The sequence below is a fragment of the Montipora foliosa genome, chromosome 13, assembly GCF_036669935.1.
Source record: "Montipora foliosa isolate CH-2021 chromosome 13, ASM3666993v2, whole genome shotgun sequence".
NCBI classification, from domain to species: Eukaryota; Metazoa; Cnidaria; class Anthozoa; order Scleractinia; family Acroporidae; genus Montipora; species Montipora foliosa.
In genome coordinates this window covers 4,187,118-4,196,917 of record NC_090881.1, presented here as the reverse complement: position 1 = coordinate 4,196,917, position 9,800 = coordinate 4,187,118, and the positions used below count along the sequence as shown (strand labels likewise).

Below are 9,800 nucleotides of genomic sequence, written 5' to 3'. Positions count from 1 at the left end.
CTCCTTTACATTCTTTTGTGTATATGTTAATTAGACCTACTGCCCTCATTTGGAAAAAAACATATTCATTTGAAATTTGCTCGTCGTAGTGAGGCTAGAAAGGCTTATTACCTAGGGTAAACAGCAAATAATATACAATCATGTACACTGTATTATTTGGCCACCATTATGAAAGAGGTCAATGCATGTATGGATGATTTGTGATTTTAGGTTTCTTGGCTGCTCTCTTTGTGAGGCTGGCTACTCACCTTGATTTCGCATGTGAGCCTCAAGCTTGATCTGTGTTATTTAATTATTTGACTTTAGACCAAAATTCAACACACATGTAAAATGTTTTATATGATGCATCCAGAATAAATCAATTGCCATTTAATGAAATTCAGTGATCATCCTTGAGGATGATCACTGAATTTCATGTGTGTTGAATTTTGGTCTAAAGTCAAATAATTAAATAACACAGATCAAGCTTGAGGCTCACATGCGAAATCAAGGTGAGTAGCCAGCCTCACAAAGAGAGCAGCCAAGAAACCTAAAATCACTTATAGAAAAATTTATTTGATTCAGAAAAAGGCAGCTTGAATGCACTTTCCTTGATTATTACCAGTGGTAACTGGAATACTGCTGCTGCATCTACTACTCCTAGCACTGTACTTCTAGTACTACTGCCGAGTAAGTGCTAATGCTACTGCTAGTACTCCTACTACTGCTGCTGCTGCTGCTGCTGCTACTACTACTACTACGAGGGTAATTAAGAGGATGAGTGAAATTAGATTAAAAGGAGTTCAAATAATTATTGTTTAATTTTAAGTTTGTAGAGAGTGTTGTATATGTTGCACTATACATTACATGTAGATACTGCAAAGCCATAAAGCACATCAGCAGCATCGTTAGGTCATTAAGAAAGCCACCTGCTTATCAGAAAAAGGTGAAATAAATTTGTGTGACTCTTTTAGTGGCATAATGACAGTACAACTACTGTTGTTTATTCTATGTTTTTGCATACTAAAAGTACAACATACTAACACGTGTCTAATCCTGTTTAGGAAAGAAACCGTAACATCAAGAGGAAGGGGACAGAAATCCCCACTGTATTCAAAGGAAAGTCATGGTGGGTATTTACATGTACCATTGCTTTTTGTATAATTTTATTTTACATTCATGACCTTTCACAAGTTATCTTTGCCCTGAAGCGATCTGATTGTTGAAGTCGTGATATTGTATTAAGTACATGCACCTTTGCGTAATTCTCTCTAGTGTTGGGTAACCCATTCACCCCTAAACCGTCCTAAACCGGCCATACTTAGTATTTTACTTAGGTGTAACGCCAGACAATTTTACTCATCAATGAAGAACCCCCAGGAGTCAATGGGTTAATGTACATGTAGTTGTAGTATTTATATCAAAAAATTAAAAAACTGATACAAAAAGGTACAGTCTGTCTCCGCCCACAAATAGCAAAGGCTAATCGCGGTGGGCGGAGCTACACGCATTCCGTGGTTAAACCGATCAACTAATTATTTTAACAAATAAAATAAATAACAAAGGACAACAGCTTAAACCATTAACAATAACCAATAATTATCAGTACAGTCACGATACAAGCTACGGCAGAATTGTAGGTTTTGGATAGATAATGTCCTTATTCCAGCTTTGGTGAGCATTTTATTCTCAAACATTCAGCATGTTTATTGATGTAGTGTCCTGGTGTTATCATCATTCTTGCCTTGGATGCAAATTAACACTCCAGAACCAAAGATCCAAAAGAAGATAACAACATTAAAGATCATGTTGCTCCATTTCAGTGTGCAATATGGTTTTAGACTGAAGAGAGACTAAGTTCATTACAGTTTTGCTTGCTGTTTAAGCAGCAGTGAAAGATAGACCTGAATATTTCAGGGCTGAACAGGATTTGAACCCTGACCTGAGCGTTGCGGTTGCAGCAGTATATCACAGAGGTCAGTTATCACATCCCATTCAGGCCTAATTTTTTCAGTTCAGGTCTGTCTTTTGCTGCTGAAAGCATCAAACAAAACTGTGATGATCTTTCACAATCACCACTCATTTGGTTCTCCACAGTTCAAGTATGTGAAATTCATATTACATGTCAAGGTTTTGGACTATTGGTAATATTTATTGATTTTGGATCAATATAATTATTGTTAATTAAATTAAAATGTTTTTATAGCCAAAAAACAATAATTAGATTCAAGATGATTGTAGAAATGAGTGCAGCAGTAAATAGACCAGCAGGTACATGTAACAATGAATATGTGTATATTAAATGTAATACTTACCAGTACTGATGCAGTTGATGAAGAACAGTATCTTATCTGAGTAAAAAATCAATCACATTCTTACACCAGTGTTCAGAAGCTGCAAAATTAGTGAAGATGTTAAACTGTGTGAACCGAAACCACCTTTAAATTAACCCATTGACTCGCAGGGGTTTCCCATTGATGAGTAAAATCATCTGGTGTTAGACAGAGTAAAATGCTAAGTATGGCTGGTTTAGGCCCGTTTGGGTGTCAAAAGGTTAACCAGCAATGTGTAGTGTATGATTATATCAATTTGATCTGTGCAATGCAGAGTACATCAGTTACACTAGCCAGCGCTCCATTAACATATTGATGAAAACTGCTGGTGCGATGCTTTAACCAACTGAGCTATGAAGCCACTGAGGATATTAGCTTCACTTGATTTCATATCTGCAGTTCAACATATATTTATTTATTTTTATTGAATACACAACAAAATTTTACATTATACATGTACTAGTCATTAATACCAAGAAATGAAGATACAAATAAAAAGAAAAAGAAAACAAATACAACTTATTATATGACATACAAGCCAAAACAGGATGTAATAGGCAGCTATATACTGACATGCACAGGAACTCAGTGAGTGAACAATCAAAGAGGGCGAATAAAGTAAATTGAATCATGTAAATTTCTCGACCTTGTATTTAAAATTAATATTATTAACAACTTGAGACAAAATAATTTGAGCTCTCTTTTATAAATGTATAACAAAGGTAAAGTTAAACTTTCTCACAGTTCGATGCCCAGCAAGGCTTTGCTTGAACAAGCGAAACATGATTTTTTTAGGTTCTGGATTAAAACTAGTATTGTTTGTGGCATTAAACCACCCCACCACTTGACGAGTTCAACATAATTATGATTTGTTTCATATATCATTACACGAACATTCATTGGTTCATTCATCACAGGAACACTTGAACCCTCAAATGACCAACAACCAACATCAGTTGGTTCATTAAGCTCAGTTGGTTAGAGCGTCGCACCTGCATAGTGAGGTCATGGGTTCAAACCCCGTTGAAGTCCTGAATTTTTCAGACTTCTCTACGGAAGTGCAAAAATTGCGTTCATAACTGCGAGGATCATTATAGCTCTGGACACTTGATTTCATATCTGCAATTCAATACATGGTTCATTTCATACATGTATATCATTTCATTCATATAATTAAAACTGTTGGTGACCTTACAACTAACTTTTTGGTATTGAAGAAATGCAATGGAAAACTAGTTTGTCTAAGTTACCAAGCTTCAATACACAATTGGACACTGTCCGCTCAAAACTTTTTGTTTAATTTGAACATACTTTACATTGCATACATGATAAGTACAACACTATAAAAATATGTGTTAATGGTTTCCATAACCTCACGCCATATAAATTAGTTTATACTAGGTTAAAGATTGTTTTTGTCACTTGAAAGTGATGTCATCACAGTCTGGGTGAAACGTTGCCCGGTAACACTTATTTCGCTAATTTTTTTTCTTACATGTAAAATTAATACTTCTGTCAACCCTCTTGGATAAATCTTGATTTGCTGGGGGATATGACATTGCTATTTCCAATTAGTTTTAGGGAATTTTAAACCCATTTCAGCAATATTGCTCTTAGCCAATAAATGTATTGTTAGCAGTTTCCCTATGCTTTGTTGCACATACATGTAGGATAAACTGTAATGCAGAATTGTTGTTACTTAATATTGATATTCCGTGTTTAATAATATACATGAAAAAATTGCTCGATTCTGATTGTCTGAGAGCAGTGCAGTTCAAGTGTAACGTAGTGCAAAAAAAGTGTAATAACAGTGTAAATTACACATCAAAATTCTGGATTATGATTGGCTAATATTAAACAATACGCTTTGGTCAGAACCAATGAAGTGTTTTGTTTTCAAATTAAGCGTGTGCCCTGGATGGCACAGTTTTTCCCTGATTGCGTGATATGCGTGCGTTCCTTCTACTTAACCATCTCGATTTTTTTCATATATATTATTAAGAGGTAATCACATGATTTTTCTCGTGCAATTTAGAATAAATAATCACGAGTAAATTTTTTCAAAGGCTAAAAAGTGCACTAGCCCTACAGGCTCGTGCAATTTTGGTCGTCTTTGAAAAAAAAATTACTAGTGATTATTTATTCCAAATTTCACTGGAAATCACAACATTTCATTACCAAAAACTACCGGTAACTAACAAGTTTTGAAGTTGATAGAGGGGTCTTCAATTGACCAGTATTATCACGGTTGGACCAGTATTGCGTGAAATTAAAGATAGTTTTAGATTGACATAGTGTAATTGTTGATTCAAAGAGGGTTGTTTCTCTGAATACAAATAGCTTCTCTTAACTTGAGTTGAAAACAGGTGTACCATTTAATAGGTACCAATAAATAGGCAAGTTTCATATTCTCACAGATGGACTGGATCAAGCATCAGATAGAGGCTGATGCAAAGGAAAATAATTTGCATTCCTCTGCATGAGCCTCTATTTGATGCTGATTCCAGTCCATCTGTGAGAATATGAAACTTGCCTATTTATTGTAATGTTGCCAAACCAACAAGACCAAAGTAATTACACACCAGAATATTTCCTGAATGAAATACTGTACCTGTCAATCCTGTCAATTAACCATAAACTGGAGTCATATACATGTATCCTAGTCAGAATGCTAACCAATCCAATGCAGCTGCTGCTGCTAAGTATGGGAAACCTACACGTAGAGTGACTAAGTTGCAATAAAACTATTGGTCTTAGCTTTGCATCTGACTGGTTGAAATATTCATGCAAGTTTTTTTAATTCCATTATAGATCAAACTTTAAACACTAGTCTTGTCTATAATTACTCTCAACAAAATTATAATCAACTGGGAAGCCCTACAAAAATGTTTATTAATTAAATATTTTCCAATGCTAATTAGTTACTTTTTTTATTAAATGGTACACCTGCCTTTTGTACATTTAGGAAGTGTCAGACTATGATAGTCAAAGATGAAAGAAAATAAAAGAAAAGTAGTTGGAGTACAAATGTAGTTGGAGACACGTTTTGTAAGTACAATGGACACACATCTTGACAATAAAAAAACTTTGCCAATTTCATTTTGCAATAGCCTTTACACAGCATTAGGACAGTTGATGGAGCATCATAAGCGCCTTAATTGAGAAACAGGAAATGTTTGCCATTTAAACAACATCAAACAAATTGTTTGGTGACCAAACCTGCTCTTGAAGTGGGTGGCCAAACGGTTAAACATGTTTGATCTAACTCAGATCAAACTCCTCAAGTTCGCCCATCAAGCATGAGAACAAAAGAAATGTTTTTGTTGTTTTTGATCGAATATTTTGTGGCCTTCAATTTTTATCAAACACGACCAAACACGATCAAAGAGCACCAAACAAGGTGGCCGAATGGTAAAATGCTTGGTCACCAAACAATATGTGATGTTGTTTAAATGCCAAACATTTCCCGTTTGGCCAGGCCCTATAAAGACATTCTCATTATAACCAACAAAGTCAAAGTAGCTAGCACATGTTTTCTACGACAAAATCATTCTCTTTATTTATAATTATGTCAAGTTACTGTTACAGTAAATTGGTTATTAAACCCTGACGGGAAATGTTTGCTCTTCTGTTTGAAGGTTCCAGAAGATCAAGCAATTGTGGTTGGCCTCCTCTACTTGAAGGCCAAAGTTACATTTTTGTAAAGTCTTAAAAGTTTGGCATTCTTTACAACAGCAACTCAAATAAAAGTGATTTGTTAAGGTTACTTGGACAAAGATTGTTTCACGAAAATAACGTGCAAAGAGAAAGTAAAGATTTTTAAGAAAACAACTAAACCTGTGAGTTTATAATACATGTTTCAACAGAAACTTCTGCCATCCTCAGTTAGTCAGAATAAAAGCGATGGAAGCTGAAATTATAATAAATAGAAAATGCTAATGTGAAAAAATAGTAACAACTGAATGAAGTATTGCGTGAAATTAAAGATAGTTTTAGATTGACATAGTGTAATTGTTGATTCAAAGAGGGTTGTTTCTCTGAATACAAATAGCTTCTCTTAACTTGAGTTGAAAACTGGTGGAGACGTGATCTAAAACGCGAAAACAATTTGCTGAACATGAGGCGTGACAATGTTTAAAACTCTGCAGATGTTTGATGTTTGTATTCTGACTAACTGAAGATGGCAGAAGTTTCTTTTGAAACAAGTATTATAAACTGAAAGGTTTTGTCGTTTTCTTTAAAGTCTTTATTTGTCTGCTGCTATTACGACCCAAAGAAAGGGTAATAATGATGTTTAAGTAAAGATCCAATGTCATTTAATCAACTTTTGAAATCGAATAAAGTATTAAGGCTTTTGTTTTGTGCCATTACATTGGCATTAAAATGAATTTACCCATAGTCATTATTTATTAATGTTTATCAAGAATTAATAAACAATGAAATGAATGTAAATGCAATTATTATCTGTTAATGGTTATCAAGGTTATAAGTGTATTTTATCATCTACTTATTATCTGTTTATGGTTAGAAATGAATAATTATTTTTCTCGGTGAAAATAAGACTATCACATGATGACCACAATTATTAACATGTACTTCATTTGTATTTGAAGGATTGATAGAATTGTATATTTGATAAATTAAGCATAATATTTGAGTATCGTTTTGCGAAGAAAATGTGGTATTGATATATAGAGGATATTACATGGCCACGAGGAGATACGAAATTTCTCTTCGAGTGTCGAAACACCTATGTTTCTTGGGATTTTTTTTTAACCAGGTTTTTGCGTGGTCACTTAAGTCTTCATTTTTAATTATAATATGCAATTTTTTTTAACAGGGTCAAACCATTCCCCCTGTTTCAATTTACAAGGATTTGACAGGGTCAAACCAGTCCCACTTTGTCGATTTACACACCCCTGTCTGTTTCATCGATTCCCAGGATGTTTACAGTGTTGTGGAAATATTTACAGGTTGGAATAAGTCTGGTGTATGTCATTTAGATTTTGGCCTTGGAGTGTTCGCAATTTACATAGCTTTTACATACTTTATCCGCAATATTTACGTTTTCTTTACAGTATCTTCTAAGATCCTGCAAAAGGGCATTTTAGCTGTAAACTTTCATTTACAGCGTTTTCAATTTACATGCTATTTACATGTTATGATCTAAATTTACATGTGCATGTAAATTTATCGATTTTTCCAGTGATCTGTTCTGGGGTGTCTCATATTGGTATAAGTGATCACAGCTTAGCCTAGGTATGCTGTAAAATTTCAATTCCCGCTTCTTCAAAATAAAATTAACTCAATTAATTATAGGCAATTTAAATACTTTAACTTCACTAAATTTCGAAGTGACATTTTGACACAACCGTGGGACGATTTGAGAGAATTTCACGACCCAGTGATATGTGGAAATCATGGAATGATTTATTTATAAGAGGGTGTCACTGAGGTGAACCGTCAAGCGTCAAATGGTCAAATATTTAACCGTCAAAAACGCAATAATTTTACCGCCAACTGTCTATTGAGCAAGCCAATATCAGCCATCAAAATGTCTCACATATCCTTAAATCAAGAACTAAATGATTGACTTAAATAAGGTCAAGTTATGCTGTTTATAAATGATCGTTTCAATATATCATACAAATGCATTCATGTGCAAGTTCTTTAACTCCTAGTCTCGGATGAAACTGGTTAACGACAGAACTGACTTCCGTCTGTAAACACTTCCGGTGTCATAAAAAGTCAGTCATCACGGGTCACTTCGCTTGACGTGGCAAAACACCAATCCTATAGGCCATTTTCGAAATATCAAATATTCAGCTTGATAGTGAGGCAGTGAGGAAAGAAACAATAGAAACACGTTGGAGTGAATGTGAAAAGTATTTGCATCATACACTTTCCTTTGTCGTTGTCCTCTAAACCTCTCTTTGGAGCTGAATTTTGATATATCGAAAAAAGGCCTATAGAGCGTTTTTACATGACGCCACGGCAGCCATGTTGGTGTTCCAAAACAAAGGAATGGCGGCCATGATGGTGTACCAAACTAATCCTTTGGGAATTGATCTCTATTTTTATTCAAATACTCTCTTTTGTTTTAGTAATCCAATATGGCTGCTGGTCACGTGAGTGAAATCGCTCTATTAGTCAAGATAGGAAATTGAAAGACCCTCAGATTTTTGCTCTAACGGGTACATCTTTCAAAGATCTCCCTTTTCTATACGAAATAAGGGGAGCATTTTAAAATATTTCTCAGCAAAAGCTGGTTTTGTATAAGATCCCAGTTGTTGTTTAAGAAAATCTGTTTGAGATGAGGCACTGCATAATGGCAGATACTCTGTAATAAACGGCAAGATCTTTTTGCGCGCTTTTTGTTTATTTATAGAGCCGACATAGAGTGCTCCTTGGTTAAATAAAGCTTATTATTATTGCTATTGCTATTATTATTATTATTATTCAACAAATATGGGCAAATAATTTGCCTTTTAATTTCGTGTTATAAGCGTCATCCGAAAAATTTACCCTCAACCGTCAAAATGGCTGTTTTTTAACCATCAACCGTCAAGGGGGACCCCAACCCCCCCCCCCCCCCCCCATTGAGACCCTCTTATAAGTTTTTGCGACAGATATGCCCTATTGAAGACCAAACGCACGTGGCCCCCATAGTCCACTTGAATTACTAACATATTAAAGAGCGGATTTAAGAGACCATCTTAAGAGGAAAGTTATTAAAACCAGAGATCCGTCCACATGGAACCAGTTTCGGAAAACAAAAAATTCAAGTAAATCGGGGAATCAAGTTTGCTAAAATGGCCTACTATAAAATTTAATAGTTGTGCTAAAGATGAACGCAAAACTTGGAAAACAGTCAACAAACTGACATCTCGCAATTGAAATAAAACTGTCATAAATGAAATACAATATCAAGGGCAAAAATCAAAGAGTTGTTTGAGGAAACAACATCGACACATATTTTTTTCTCTTCTCTTAAAACTTTGTAAGTCTAAGGCTACAGGACTAGATAATATTTCAGCTAAATTATTAAAGGGAGTGCCCTGATTTAAATGCTGAGTCTCTCACGTATATATTTATTCAATCCTTGTGAACTGGTGTTTTTTTCCTGATGAGTGGAAGTCTGCTCGGGTTACCCCATTGTAGAAAAATTCTGGAAAACGCAATGATCCCACTAACTACCGACCAATATCAGTAATTCCATGCAGTCGTGGCTAAAAAGGGGTTTTTTAGGAAGTAAGTGATATTGTGATAAGTAGTTATGTAATTGATAGTGATGATTAGTTATTTTAATCTTGTAAATAATTTAATTAATTACGTAAATTATTATTTTATAATTATTGTTCCTGAAAAGCCCATTTGGCGAGGTTCAATAAAGTATGTATGTATGTATGTATGTATGTATGTATGTATGTATGTATGTATGTATGTATGTATGTATGTATGTATGACCAGTTATACCACTATACTTAC

At 34.6% G+C, this 9,800-nt stretch overlaps 1 long non-coding RNA gene across 3 annotated transcripts in view; it reads left to right on the top strand.

Annotated features, from left to right (window-relative positions):
• The window catches only part of LOC137983871 (uncharacterized), a 10,566-nt gene extending 1,891 nt beyond the window's left edge, over positions 1-8,675 (top strand). The window contains exons 3-6 of one of the 3 annotated variants that reach the window (XR_011119040.1): positions 565-744; positions 1,044-1,108; positions 5,278-5,360; positions 5,951-8,675. This is a non-coding gene — a long non-coding RNA (uncharacterized lncRNA). The remainder of the gene's footprint in view (positions 1-564; positions 745-1,043; positions 1,109-5,277; positions 5,361-5,950) is intronic. The other 2 variants (XR_011119038.1, XR_011119039.1) reach the window with 2 other exon arrangements.
• Positions 8,676-9,800: the final 1,125 nt, after the last annotated feature.